The sequence below is a fragment of the Cherax quadricarinatus genome, chromosome 53 (assembly GCF_038502225.1).
Source record: "Cherax quadricarinatus isolate ZL_2023a chromosome 53, ASM3850222v1, whole genome shotgun sequence".
NCBI classification, from domain to species: Eukaryota; Metazoa; Arthropoda; class Malacostraca; order Decapoda; family Parastacidae; genus Cherax; species Cherax quadricarinatus.
The window spans coordinates 21,487,909-21,501,327 of NC_091344.1; the positions used below are offsets into that span (position 1 = coordinate 21,487,909).

General features: G+C 42.2%; 2 non-coding genes across 2 annotated transcripts; both read right to left on the reverse strand.

Annotated features, from left to right (window-relative positions):
• Positions 1–10,713: 10,713 nt before the first annotated feature.
• Positions 10,714–10,784, reverse strand: TRNAG-GCC (transfer RNA glycine (anticodon GCC)). The gene has a single exon. It is a non-coding gene; the product is annotated as a tRNA-Gly (tRNA).
• A 1,748-nt stretch (positions 10,785–12,532) lies between these two features.
• TRNAD-GUC (transfer RNA aspartic acid (anticodon GUC)) lies at positions 12,533–12,604 on the reverse strand. Its single transcript has one exon. It is a non-coding gene; the product is annotated as a tRNA-Asp (tRNA).
• Between the last annotated feature and the right edge of the window lie 815 nt (positions 12,605–13,419).

Sequence of the window (13,419 nt, forward strand, 5' to 3'; positions counted from 1 at the left end):
CCTAATGCTTGATGGGAGGCTGTTGAACAGTTTTGGGCCCCGGACACTTATGGTGTTTTCTCTTAGTGTACCAATGGCGTCACAGGTAAGTCATGAGTCACAGGTAGGTCATTGGTCACAGGTAGGTCATGGGTCACAGGTAGGTCATGAGTCACAGGTAGGTTATGCGTCACAGGTAGGTCATGGGTCACAGGTAAGCCATGGGTCACAGGTAGGTCATGGGTCACAGGTAAGCCATGGGTCACAGGTAAGCCATGGGTCACAGGTAGGTCGTGGGTCAGTCTTGACCAGGACGAGCGGCACGTCTGGGGGATATATCTAAAGCATGATATGGACCCCTAGGGGTTTAGCACTTCCTTGTGAATAAAATAATAATGAGAGTGAACACAAGTTTTTTTAATATAACGAAATAAAGACGTGTTTAGAAGCTGTTTTAAAAGAGCTTCATAATAATAATAATAATAATAATAATAATAATAATAATAATAATAATAATAATAATAATAATAATAATAATAATAATAACTATTTTTAGAAGTACAAGATACAACTTATACAGACCATAGCTGACATCATGATATATAATATATATAAAGCCCCTTGTTATGTAGAGCATTTCAGTCAAATTGGGTTAAATATGTCCCCAGGATGCGACCCACACCATTCGGCTGACACCCCGCTGCAAGCGATGACCTGGGGAAGAGTGCACAGGTAATCAGGTAAGCGCCGTGGCTGTCTTAAACACACGCTGAGGTAGTAACGCTGACGCTGGTATTTATTAATAACATTGAAAAGAAGAAGAGATCACTTGCGAGATACGTCTTAGAGATGTTGAGAATTTTCACTTGGAAGACAAGATGGTTTTAGTTCGTCTTTGTCCACTTGTTAAGTGTTGACGAGGTTAGTAATGTGAGAGTTTGTGGGTAGTAGTAGTGGTGGTGGTGTTGTGGTGATGGTGTGTTGTGTTGGTGGTGTTGTTGTGGTGGTGTGTTGTGGTGATGATGTGTTGTGGTGGTGGTGGTATTGTTGTGGTTGTGGTGATGTGTGGTGGGGTGGTGTTGTTATGGTGGTGTTGTTGTGGTGGTGTGCGGTGGTGGTGTTGTTGTGGTGGTGTTGTGGTGTTGTGTTGTGGTGGTGTTGTGGTGGTGATGGTGGTGTCACCTACTATCTCACTAAGGTGTGTCATACTTCTGCTCCTCAGTCTTTTGCATCCCTTGCTTCGTATCATTCTCATTTTTATCTCCTCTATCTCTTCTCCTTCCTCCTCTCCTCCTGGGTGTTACATGGTTGCGACTACCTTGTGTTCCACTAGTGTTGTCCCTCACAACAAAGTGGAACACACACCTGCCACACTTCACCTTGTAAAAATGATGTCAAGAAAATTACACCTGAAATTCTTCACCCTATCTTTCTATGTCCTTCATTTCTTACCATTCCTTCTCCCTCTTCCCCATACCTCCTCCCTTTGACGCAGTTCTTGTTCTTTCCTGCCTGTCACTTCTCCTTCCCTCTTTCCACAATTTCCTGTCCCTCCATCACTTTCCATTCCCCTCCACCCCCTTCCTCCCACATCCCTCTCTCCTCCCCTCACACATCTTCCATTGTGTGTCATCAGCATCATCACGTCCTCTCCTCTCACTTTCTCTCCATCTCACCCCTTTCCCCCCATCCCTTTCATCATCCCCACCCCACTCCCATTTTTCACCCACTCAGTTTCTCTCTCGCTCAACGAAGGCAGTAAGGTGAGGTGGGTTAACACTATTCTAACGATGAAACCAGGGAGCATCACAACGAACAGAAGTTAATGCGGGGGTAGGGAAGTTGCAGATGCTGGCTGGCACTAACAGCCTGGCTGACAAGGCCTGCTCTGGGACCAGGCCGCGGGGGCGGTGGCTGTAGAAAGGTAAACGTCAGTGTGGACAAGTGTGAGGTTCTGATTCTGGAGGATAGCAAACCTCAGCAGTTACACGGTAGATAATGTTGAACTCGATCACATCAGGTACGAGACAGACTTGCAAGCTTCGTTTAGCACAACTCTAATGTCAAGACAACAGTACATATCTTGTGGAGAAATTTATCTCCATCAAGGGGCGATAAGGGGGCTAAGCCCCCCTCTCGACATTCCCACACTGGCGGTGCAAGTGTGGACCAAGGGGGTCATGAACCCTCCCTCTTTCCATTAACTGTTAATCTCTTCACAAAAGGAATAACGTATGTAGTCGCAATAAAGGTGTTACATTTATTTACTTATAATATATATGAGAGGTATATACCCCCAGGGTTATTACAGTAATGTCTCTGATTAATTACTTAGCAGCTGGTATATGGCTGTTTTGTAATATGGAGACTAGAGTGTCTCCGCATGTTCTAAATGAAACCTTATTAGTATAGAGATGTGTTATAACTTTTGGACCTGTGTTCATTATGGTGCCTCTGCCACAGCGTTAACAGGTATACTTGTATATCATCCTCAACCTCCCTGATATGCTCGGAATATATTTGTTTGACTAGATTTGTGTAGCTAACGAAGTTATGGCGCTGCTTACGTTCTTATCTAGGATGTTACCTGTAGGTTACCCTTAGACGAGCCTGGCCCATGGCCGGGCTCCGGGAGTAGAACGATTCTCGAAACTCATCAAAGGTATATCATAGGTAAAGGTTTTTTAAAGGCTTCCCTGGGTCACTGCCTCCGCGGTCAGGTCCTGGACTAGGCCTCCTGGTTTGCTGGTCTCATCGAGTAGACTGTTGGTGACCACTGCTGAAGTCCGTGTGCACCACAGCCAGACTGATCAGGAATTGACTCAAGGAACTTCTCGAGTTCCCTCTTGAAGACAGCTGTTGGTAATTCATGAATAAGGAGAATTACCAACAAACACCTAATTCTAATAATATCCTCCATTAACTTACAACACTCTCCTTTTCACTGCTAACTTATTAAGATTAAACACCACCACCACCACCACCACCAGCAACAACAGCAACAATTTCCTTGTTGTCCTGCAGAGGGAACTTGGCAGATTCTTCAAAACATTTACTGATGAGGCGGGTTGTGGTGCATAAGTTGGACTGCAGGTGGCGGGGACACCAACATCTTTATTGATCAGGCCAACAACCAGGAGGCCTCGTCTGGGACCTGACCCCACGGGCGGTGACCTCCGGAAGCGACTCCAGGTAAACTATCTTGGCCACACCGTTCTTGTCATGCTGCTCAGCTGAGAGATGCTTTAAGACATCCCAAGTGTGGTGTCCCTATGAGTTTGTGTGTGTCCCAGGCGTGGGTGTCCTTCCCTTTGAGGATGTCCCTCGTGTGGGTGGACACCTCAGGGAAGGTGCCTCATATGGGTGTCTTTTAGGGACGTCATTCAGGGCCCTAAAGTCCTTTAAGGATGGAGCGTAACATTTCATTTTTATGTTTTCCAAATATTTGTCTTCTTTTGTGATGGCTGACAGATGAGAGAAGCCCAGATGCTGCGGCTCTCAGTCACGCTGTCATCTCGCTCTCTCAGCCAACTGAGACTCTCAGCCAAACGAGAATCTCACTCTCTGAGCGAGACCAACATCTCGCTCTCAGCGAGATAATGGTCTAGCTTGATTGCAGATTTCTCGACTATAACGAAAAGCAATGAAACTATTGCTTGTGAACTTTGATACTGCGGGTGTCCTGCTTGTACTCGCGGGGTCCTTGCACTCGGCAGGACCTGAGTACGTGCAGTTTAGAACGTGTGTCATGGGGGGTTGGGGCTCACCAGGCAGCTTGTGCCGCCCGCACCTCGCCCATGTGGGCGTGGTAAATTCGACACCCATCACGTGACCCGCCCACATCTCCGTGGACTAGCATATTCGCAAGATGGCGCGCGGCCGGCCCAATAAAACAAGGTTTGTTTAGGATATAAAGACCGTCTAAAGTAACCTTTAAATCTCACGTTTAAAGTTGGTTATATTAATTACAACGCTATTTTTTTTATCTTTGGTTTGTGGGAGAGATAATTAAAGTAAACTAAGGTATTATGGACCTTGTTTGTTAACTGTAACGAAAAATAATAAGTTCTCTCTCAATGCAAATAAGTCATTTTGACTTTTTTTGCGTTATCGTAGGTAGTTTACACTTATGTTAAATTATGCAATAAGATCACAACAAAGAGGCGATATCACAGTATGATAAACCACCATTGTGAAAAAAATGAACTTCAGATCACTTTCGTGATTTCTCACATTATCAAGGACGTCAACTCCTTTATAATGTGAGAAATTATGAAAACGCTTGGAAATTCATTATTTTTTCAGGGTGGTCGTTTTGCATGTTAAACTGTGTATGATAATTGTACTTATATGTACCTATACCTAAATAAATTTATTACAGACGTGAAGTTAGAGGTACGTGATATGTCAATAAAGGTCATGTCAGTAGGTTTCTGAAAAAATAATGTAACAAGTCTCGACAATAATTCACTTTATTGGGTTATGGTAGGTAGTTAACGCTAATGCTGCTGTGGAAGATAATTGTAAAACTCTAATGTTGGGTAAGAAACCTGACTAACCTTATTTAAATATTAGATTTATGAAGTCAGAAGCCAGACACTGGTTGAGACAGAACAAGTTAGCAGGCAGCATGCAGGATGCAATGTGTCAGGCATTAGTATAAGCAGGTGGTGCCTCATGGGAGCCAATAGGCTCTCTACAATAGGTTTATGTTTAAAATATATTAGACTGGTTGAGGGTGGTGAGGTAACCCTTTACGACCATACCGCCCCTTTGTCCAGCTTTAGTTTTTTCCTTCTTGCTCTTCTTCCTCTTTTAAGAATTGCCTGGGTAGAACGTTTTGTTGCGCTGTGGTTCGGAAGACAACAGTGATGAGACGTGAGCCGCTAACACAGGCACCTCCTACTGTAGGAGGCCACTGCTTTCCCCTCCCTACTGTGACCCCGCCCATCTCTACGGGTGGCCAGTGGGTGTATAGGCCGCCCACAAGCCCTTTCCTCCAGGGTGTGGGCGTGGGTGGGTGGTGGGCGTGGAGGTCATGCGACAGATGTAAACAAATAGGAAGATAGCGGTGGCCGGCATCTTGTCTTGTACGATGTTTTGGGAAGACGCGGCACAAGCCGTTCCCACGACCGCCTTCCCCGGCCACAGTCGCCCACCACCCCCGGCTGCCACTTCTCTCCTCTGTAAACCCGCATTTCTCCAACACTTTCCACATAATTCTACTTGGGGGGCCTCAGACTCCATCGTTGCTAGCCCGTGGTGTGTTGCAAAGTGTTGCAGCGTCAATATTTGCTGGGTATAAAGGGCGATGGGATGGCAGTCGTGGTGGGCAGATGTTAAACTATGTGTGCTAATGTGGGTAGCCACCTTCTGTGTGGCGGCCGGCCGGCCGGCCAGCCGGGTGGGTATGTGTGCATGCGGGTGTGTACGTGCGGGTTGATCTACATGTGAGTATGAATACACATGTGAGCAATTATTTCTGTTTTCCCTGTGCTTTCTCCGCGCGTACACACACTACCGGTTGTAAACACAACCGGTAGTTGTGTTTACATAATCAGGGTGAGGTGTTGAGGGATAATTTATTAGAGACATAGGCATGTTCTTGACGTACAGTCGTAAGTTTGTGCCGGATCAGCCGGGCTGTGGTTTGTACGTTGGATTGCGTGTGGCCAGCAGTAACAGCCTCGTTGATCAGGCCCTGATCCATCGGGAAGCCTGGTCGTGGACCTGACCGCGGGGGCGTTGATCCCCGGAATACCCTCCAGGTAGACATGTGCACGTGTTCATTGCAAGTGTGTGCACGTCGTTATGTTAGCGCGTGCTTTAAGGAACGTGTGTACATGTTTGAGCACATATGTGCGTTGTTTGTGTGAGCGTGTGTTCATACGTTTTGAGCATGTGTATGCCTGTTTTTTTGTGAGGGTGCGCAGTTACAGATTTTGAGCTTGGGCCCTTGAGCTCCAGCTCTGGGACCCCTCCTCTTTCAGGTAATCGGCGCTGGGAGGAATGTCACAGGGTATCCCTCACAGAGAAGGTATTGTTACGACTTTGATGTAACTTATAAAAAGGTCCTGGCTCCTAAATGGCTGCTCAGTCTGCTGTCTAGGGGCATTTAAACTGCACTGAAAAACACAGCAACTCTAGGGCCAGCATGTACTCATACAAGTTATGAAGAATGAGTACAAATAATTAACGCTGTAGAAGGAAGGATACTAAAACTCGTCTATACAAAAAAATATATATAATAATAGTAACTTATATACAACTTACAATATACTCCATAAAACCACCACACTCCAGTTTATATTACCTCACTGCTACAAATGAGTTAAAATATATAAACTGGGAGGCTTTATGACCCCACTTCCTTCCTGCCGGCTACATAGCCTACAGTTAGAACAACAAATGCTCTCCAAAACACAGGACCTTGCACACACTAGGACTTTACAAATAAATGAGCGCACCAAAACAAACAAAATAGTATACACTAAAAAAAATAAACCTACCCAACACCACATACTCACACCGCTACATCTTACTTCCTCCGCTGTGCGTAACCTACTGTCTAAATACACCTCATCTGCTCCTGTCCTGGCCACTGTGCCTGACGCACAGGAATAAAACGCGTCCGCTTTCAGTATACTACACAGAAAATGACATTGTATATGAAGCATTATTTTATATAAACTTTTAATACAGTCCTCCGTAATGGGTATATACTGAGATATTCCTCACAGCGTGAATTAACTTCTCTTGTATCACTCTGGTGCATTGTAATGCCTTACATACACCTGTGAGTAGCTTGGAGATTGATGCTCCTTCAGCCTGCTTAAGACCAGGATTATCAGGTGACCACACCTGCTGATCCACCATAACCTGGCTGATCCACCACATCCTACATGTACTTATCCAAATTTTCCTCTGAAGACTACTGCATTTGTTCTGGAAATACTTTTTCTAAAGGAAATAATTCGCCTGACACGAGTCTTAATCATACCATGTTACATAGTACCAGGGATCATCGCTCCCGTGAACTGATCCAGGATTACGCCTCTTAATTGCTAAATAAGTGATCTGGTATATTTCTTCTTATATATGAGGCCTGGTCGTTGACCGGGCCGCGGGGGCGTTGATCCTCGGAATACCCTCCAGGTAGATCATGAAATAACAAAAATTATGACAGAAAAACAATAACCAGAGCATGCTAATTCTTACATCATAAGAGAAAGATAAAGCGAGGGGTCGCAACTGACTTCTTTTTTGTGAAAATATATCATGTGTACAGCCCCGAGTTTAAAAATATTATGACAACAAACATTTCTTCCATACTACAGTTGCCTGGTCACAGACCTGGCCGCGGAGGCGTTGACCCCCGGAAATTTCTCCAGGTAAATTCCAGGTAAACTCTTCGTCTGATGCGGTTGACAGAGGGCCCAGACAATTTTTAACTACTCTCTTATTTGTGTATTGTTCAAGTCACCGTATTTTTTTTCTTTTTATAATTTATTCTCGAAGACGATGGCTCGGATAAGCGCCTCATCTTTCCAACAGGAAACACTGCAAATCCACTCACTCAAGAGAGGTGGTACTTATCAGTCGTCACATCGGAAAACTGTTCCTGATATTGCCAGACGTAGACACGCAGAAGCAAATAGCAGCATTACTGGTGTCTACACCGTTCCTTGTGGAAGCTGTGGTAAACAATGCATAGGAGAAACACCACTGAGCTTACACAGTAGAGTTTGGTAACACCAGTACACTTGAATTCAACACAGGCATTGCATGTGCTTCATATATGAAGGTTATACAGTACCGGCAATACCGAGGAGGCATGCATGCATGCATCAGTGCATGCCTCATTTATCGGGACACACCTTACAGCGTGGACAGACACCGTTGTTACCACAGACTCTACTCAGCAGTAAAGTGCTTTCATCCTAGCAGAACCCTTGGTACTCGTCTTTCATGGAAAACACCAGGCTCGTAATCCAACAACAGACACAAACTTAAATAATGGAGCAGTAGGCTGACTGTTGTCCTCCACCACCTCATCACCAGTACCCTGAGCGAAACGTAATCAAAATAAAAGTTTATTCTGCATGTTGTGTTATTATACCTAGGAATAAAAACCTCTTGAGAAACACACAGGAAGATAAAAAAAAATGTATAATGAATGCAATTAAAATTTAGTAAGATTTTCCACTGTCATTTTAGGCGCTTGTGAGAAAGATGGGAGATCATTAGTTTTGTCATAATACAAAACACTGAGTAAGCTTCTGTCTCACACTGGTATGACGAGGGTTGTGTACGGTGGTGACCGGGTCAGTGGTGCTGTTTAACCCTTTATATAAGAGATCAAGGCAGCAGCAGCTGATGAAAACTGTTTCCTAGAATCGCTGTGGCTTTGCTTGCGTGTGTGTGTGTGCTTGTGTTTTGTGTATGCGTGTGTGTGCATGGGCGCGCCCACGCTCGTACACGCAATACCAGACAAGCTACTCACCTTATTATAAATTGTGACCAAAGATTCAGACCACGTCAAGCTCTTGAATAAAAGCAACACAAACTCCTCCATTAACGTTTTAAGAATCGTGTAACGCATCCTTTGTCAACTGCCACATTGACTATGCAGCCCCTGGCCTGGTATCATGCACTGCTAAACTTTAAAAGCAGAATAAATATCAGTCATAGGTAACGTTTTGGGATGCTCAGGCGCTGCACGTATACAAGTTAGCAAAACCAAAAAAAAAAAACTGTCTGTAGACTGACTTACCACAATGGTTTACAATTTTCCGGGAGCTGACATCTCAAGCCTTCGTAAAAAATAATGTAATGAAAATTAAAATTATGAAGTGTTACATGACAACTCCAACAATCATTCAAGACTTTTAGGCGACAGCAAGAGTGAGACTTAAGTGGACGAGTGTTGTTACTAGACATTATAGAGTACTTTGTATCTATTACAATCATATTTCTAGACTTTGTACACTAATGTGTTACCTTAGAACACTGTGGGACTGGCTTTAACTGTGATGACATTGAGGTGGTATTGCTTCCACCATGACCCTCGATCTTCGTTGTGACATTGACCTTCAGCTTAATTCGATATTTGAAGTGACCTTGATTTTCAGCATGATGCAGACCTTCGTACGAAATTGTGGCCTAGACCTGGCTCATGGCTACACTTGACCTGGCTCATGGCTACACTTGACCTGGCTCATGGCTACACTTGACCTGGCTCATGGCTACACTTGACCTGGCTCATGGCTACACTTGACCTGGCTCATGGCTACACTTGACCTGGCTCATGGCTACACTTGACCTGGCTCATGGCTACATCGAGGGTTTAGAGCAAGAAGATTATGCTACAAGAGGCTTTGGAAAAATACCCAATTTGCGAAGGCATTTGACAAAATGGAGTAATAGCACATAAAATACGGTCGGTAGGCACCAGAGGAAAAGCTGGCAAACGAATTTACAATTTTCTAAGGAATAGAACGCAACAGTAGTAATAAACAATGTAAAATCTAGACGTAGGAATGTAAAAAGCTCGGAGCTGTCTTGGCATTACTTCTCTTTGTCTCCCCCCCCCCTCCCAGGTAAGAAAAATAAAATGCACATCACAGCTTTGTATCGTCCTTTCCGGATGATAAAAAAAAATTAGCATGGAAATCACCTCATTAGAGCACATCGAAAAATTGCAAGACGATTTAAAGTCTTCCAGTGGACGGTGGAAAATAACACAATTTTTCAGAGGGAGCAGCTTCCACTTACTCAGATATGGGAATAATGACGAACTCCAGAAGGAAACGTTATACAAAATACAAGAGAGTTATCCATAGAACAAGAAGACCGTGTACAAGACCTGAGTATAATAGTGTCAGCTGATCTCCCACTATTATAAGAGACCAGTGATTTTTTTCAATCCAGTACAGTGAACAGACATTGAAGATAGTGGAAGACACAGAGACGTAATTTGAGGTGATTAGTGACTCAGACTCGATGGAGTGTTCAGTCCATTAGCCTTGATTAGCCTCCATGGTCTGGAGCGATGTCGTTCCAGACTATGGAGCTGAACTCTTTTTCAGGCTGAGGGACTGACCACCTCAAATACTTTTTCTCCAAGGTCTGATTACATCATCTTTATTTCATTACTGCTGCTCCCTTTGTATTTGACCGAAGAATCATACTGTGTAGGCGAAATGTTTCATCAATAAAGATACCCAGCTGTTGCACGTGTGTCTTAATCTTCAACTCACAGGACGTGGGTTAGATCCCGGGTGAGGCGAGACGTCTAGGCGAGTCTCCTAGCAGCTGCTGCTACTGTTGGCCTAGCAATAAATACATACCTAGGAGTTAGTCAACTGTATCCTTGATGAGTTCCGAGGGGTTATGTACTCCCTGGACCCGGGGGGAGGGAGGTCTGGTGTGATGCTGGTAGAGCGTTATTGATCAAAACAATTAGAAAAAATAATAATAAATTATATTAGGCGCTAAACTATGTGGGTCATTCAACGCAAGAGACGTAGTGGAGGCTTGATCCTCCGTCTGCCGAACGCGAGACATACGCGCTTCCTATCTGTACTCTCCTATGAATAAAACAATTAGAGCTGACAACTACCTGATAATTCCACGAGTTAAATAACTCCAACGGCTTTAGCGCTTCCCCCACCCCTGAGTATAATTTTTTTTTGTGGGGAAGAGGGGTTATAAAAAAAAAAAAAAAAAAAAGCTTGCATCGGCCGGGAATCGAACCCGGGCCTCCCGCGTGGCAGGCGAGAATTCTACCACTGAACCACCGATGCTCGTTCTGAGTAAAGTTATTTCAATTCTATTTCAAGACGACATACCAAGCCTGGTCTTAAGCGTTCTTTTATTTATATTTCAAGATTTGATATCCATGTTAAGTTTATTTAGGTACAGGTACACAAATATAATTATCATACACAGTATGATAGGTCTATAAGTCTTATTTCACCCATATTTTCAAGACTTGATTCAGGTTGGATTTCAGTTAAATTTTTATCCCGATTGAGATATGACAACATTAACTTACCTCTAAGGATTAGGTATTTTATGTCTTTTGCAAAGTTTACAATGTGTAATTACAATTTTGATTTGCCAAGTACAAAGAAAGCCACTATGGAAGCCAATGGAAATCAAAGGACCCCAATGGAAATAAGTCACTCTATCTGACTTTTTGGGGTTATCCCAGGTTCTCTACACATATGTTGCTATGTATGATAAGCTATGTAACTATATTTGTGTATACCTGAATAAACTTATTTGTTTCTTGCAGCCTTAAAATTAACGTATAACCATTGAATGGTTAACTAATTTGGTTTACAAGAATACTCATGTTTGCAGTGCTTGGTATATCTCTTAACTTATTACCAATATGATCCATATCCTGTGTCAATATAGAGTAAACTAATATTAATCTGCCCGAAATGCCTAGGCATACTAGTGACCTTCTTTGTAATATGTAATAGTGTCTTATAATACGTACCCCCCCCCATTGTAATATTAACAGAGAAATAAAGAATTTTCTTTTTTTTTTTTTTAATTTTAAACATATGTGTACTTACTATTGTAAACTGATCCCAATGGAAATAAGTCACTCTGACTTTTTTGGGTTATCCCAGGTTCTCTACACATATGCTGCTATGTATGATAATTCTATGTAACTGTATTTGTGTATACCTGAATAAACTTACTTACTTATATCTAATGGCCTTTTAAATAACTCAGTTTACTTTATCCCTCCTGCACCTCCTTTTACTGTAACTCATTCTTACAAGTTGAGTTACTTAGCTGACTTAATTTTTAGGGTTGTAATCATGACTTATTTCCGCTGTGACTTACTGCTTGGCTTTAAATAAGATATTACAAGGACTCCAATGGAAATAAGTCACTGACTTTTTGGGGGGTTATCCTAGGTAATTTACACATATGTTACTGTGTATGATCATTTTACCTGTGTGTACCTGTACTTAAATAACTTACTATTACCATTTCCGTTAGATTCCTTGTGTTACATAATTATATCGTTACATAAATGTACCAGTTACATGAATATATTAGTTACATTGTTACGTTTCTCCTCATCTTCGGCTATTGAAAATTTCAGGTGTCATTACCTTCGGAAAATGTTATTAATTTCTGCAAATTCTGAACATATATGTTTATAAAATAGCGTAGATCTTAGTTGTAATATGGCTATTATATAGTCTGCTAATTTCTAAGACAGTGCAAAAGTGATTGTATTCTTAGACGTCTAGGTATATGTTATGGTATCTTGATAAGTTACTTGGTCTAACAATTTTTGGGTTATCCTTGATAATTTACAAATATGTTTGTATATAAGACAAATGTAATCACGCAAAACTTGTGGTAATTGTACTTAAGTGAACTTTAAATTGATTTTGAGTTATCATGGGTCAGGTGTACTTATGTGTGCTTTTAATGTGCCCATAACGTTTGTGTCCTCAACACCATTGTAAATTAAACATATGTTTTGTACATAAAACAAAAATAAAACTTGAAAACATATCTCCCCGGCGGGGAATCGAACCCCGGTCTCCCGCGTGACAGGCGGGGATACTCACCACTATACTACCGAGGACTGCGTGAGTTACACTTGTAAGAAACTCTTTCAAATAAAGATTGGTTCTTCATGCAAGAAATGTGATGTAAGTAAGTAAGTAAGTTTATTCAATTATCATACGAGTACTTGTACAAGGTATACAGGCGTAGTTTGACATTAGTGTATAAAAAGCCCCTTGTAATGCAGAGCATTTTTAAATTAGGTCACTTTTATCCCCAGGATGCGACCCATATCAGTCGATTAACACCCAGGTACCTATTTTACTGTTTGGTGAACATGGACAGTAGGTGTCTTAAAGAAGTACGTTCTAATGTTTCCACCCGTACCGGGGATCTGTCATAAGTTATTCTGGTACAATTTTAGGAAAAAAAAAATGTGGATAGTTACAGTTGAACAAATTAAAATTAAGAGTCGAGGAACCTGACAAGTAGCGTTGTTGAAGCAAATACAATAAATGACTTTAAAAGCAGGTTAGGTAAATACATGAATGACTTGTGTACGACCTGCCTAGCATAGGCCTTAGGCCTACTATAGTGTACCTCTGCTCATTTGTAGTACGTATACTGGTGTGTCATTGTTCCCTAGACGTTTAAAACCATAGAGTAAGTTTATTTATGTACAGGTACACATAAGTACAATTAGCATACATAGTATAAATTACCCAGGATGACCCAAAAAAGTCTGAGTGACTTATTATCATTGAGGTCCTTGTAATATCTTATTATTTAAACCTTAAAAGATAAATAATAGAATGTTACAAGGACCCAAATGGAAATAAGTCACGTTGTAACCTGAATCACTGCACACTTACATAATACGTGTAAGAATGTAGG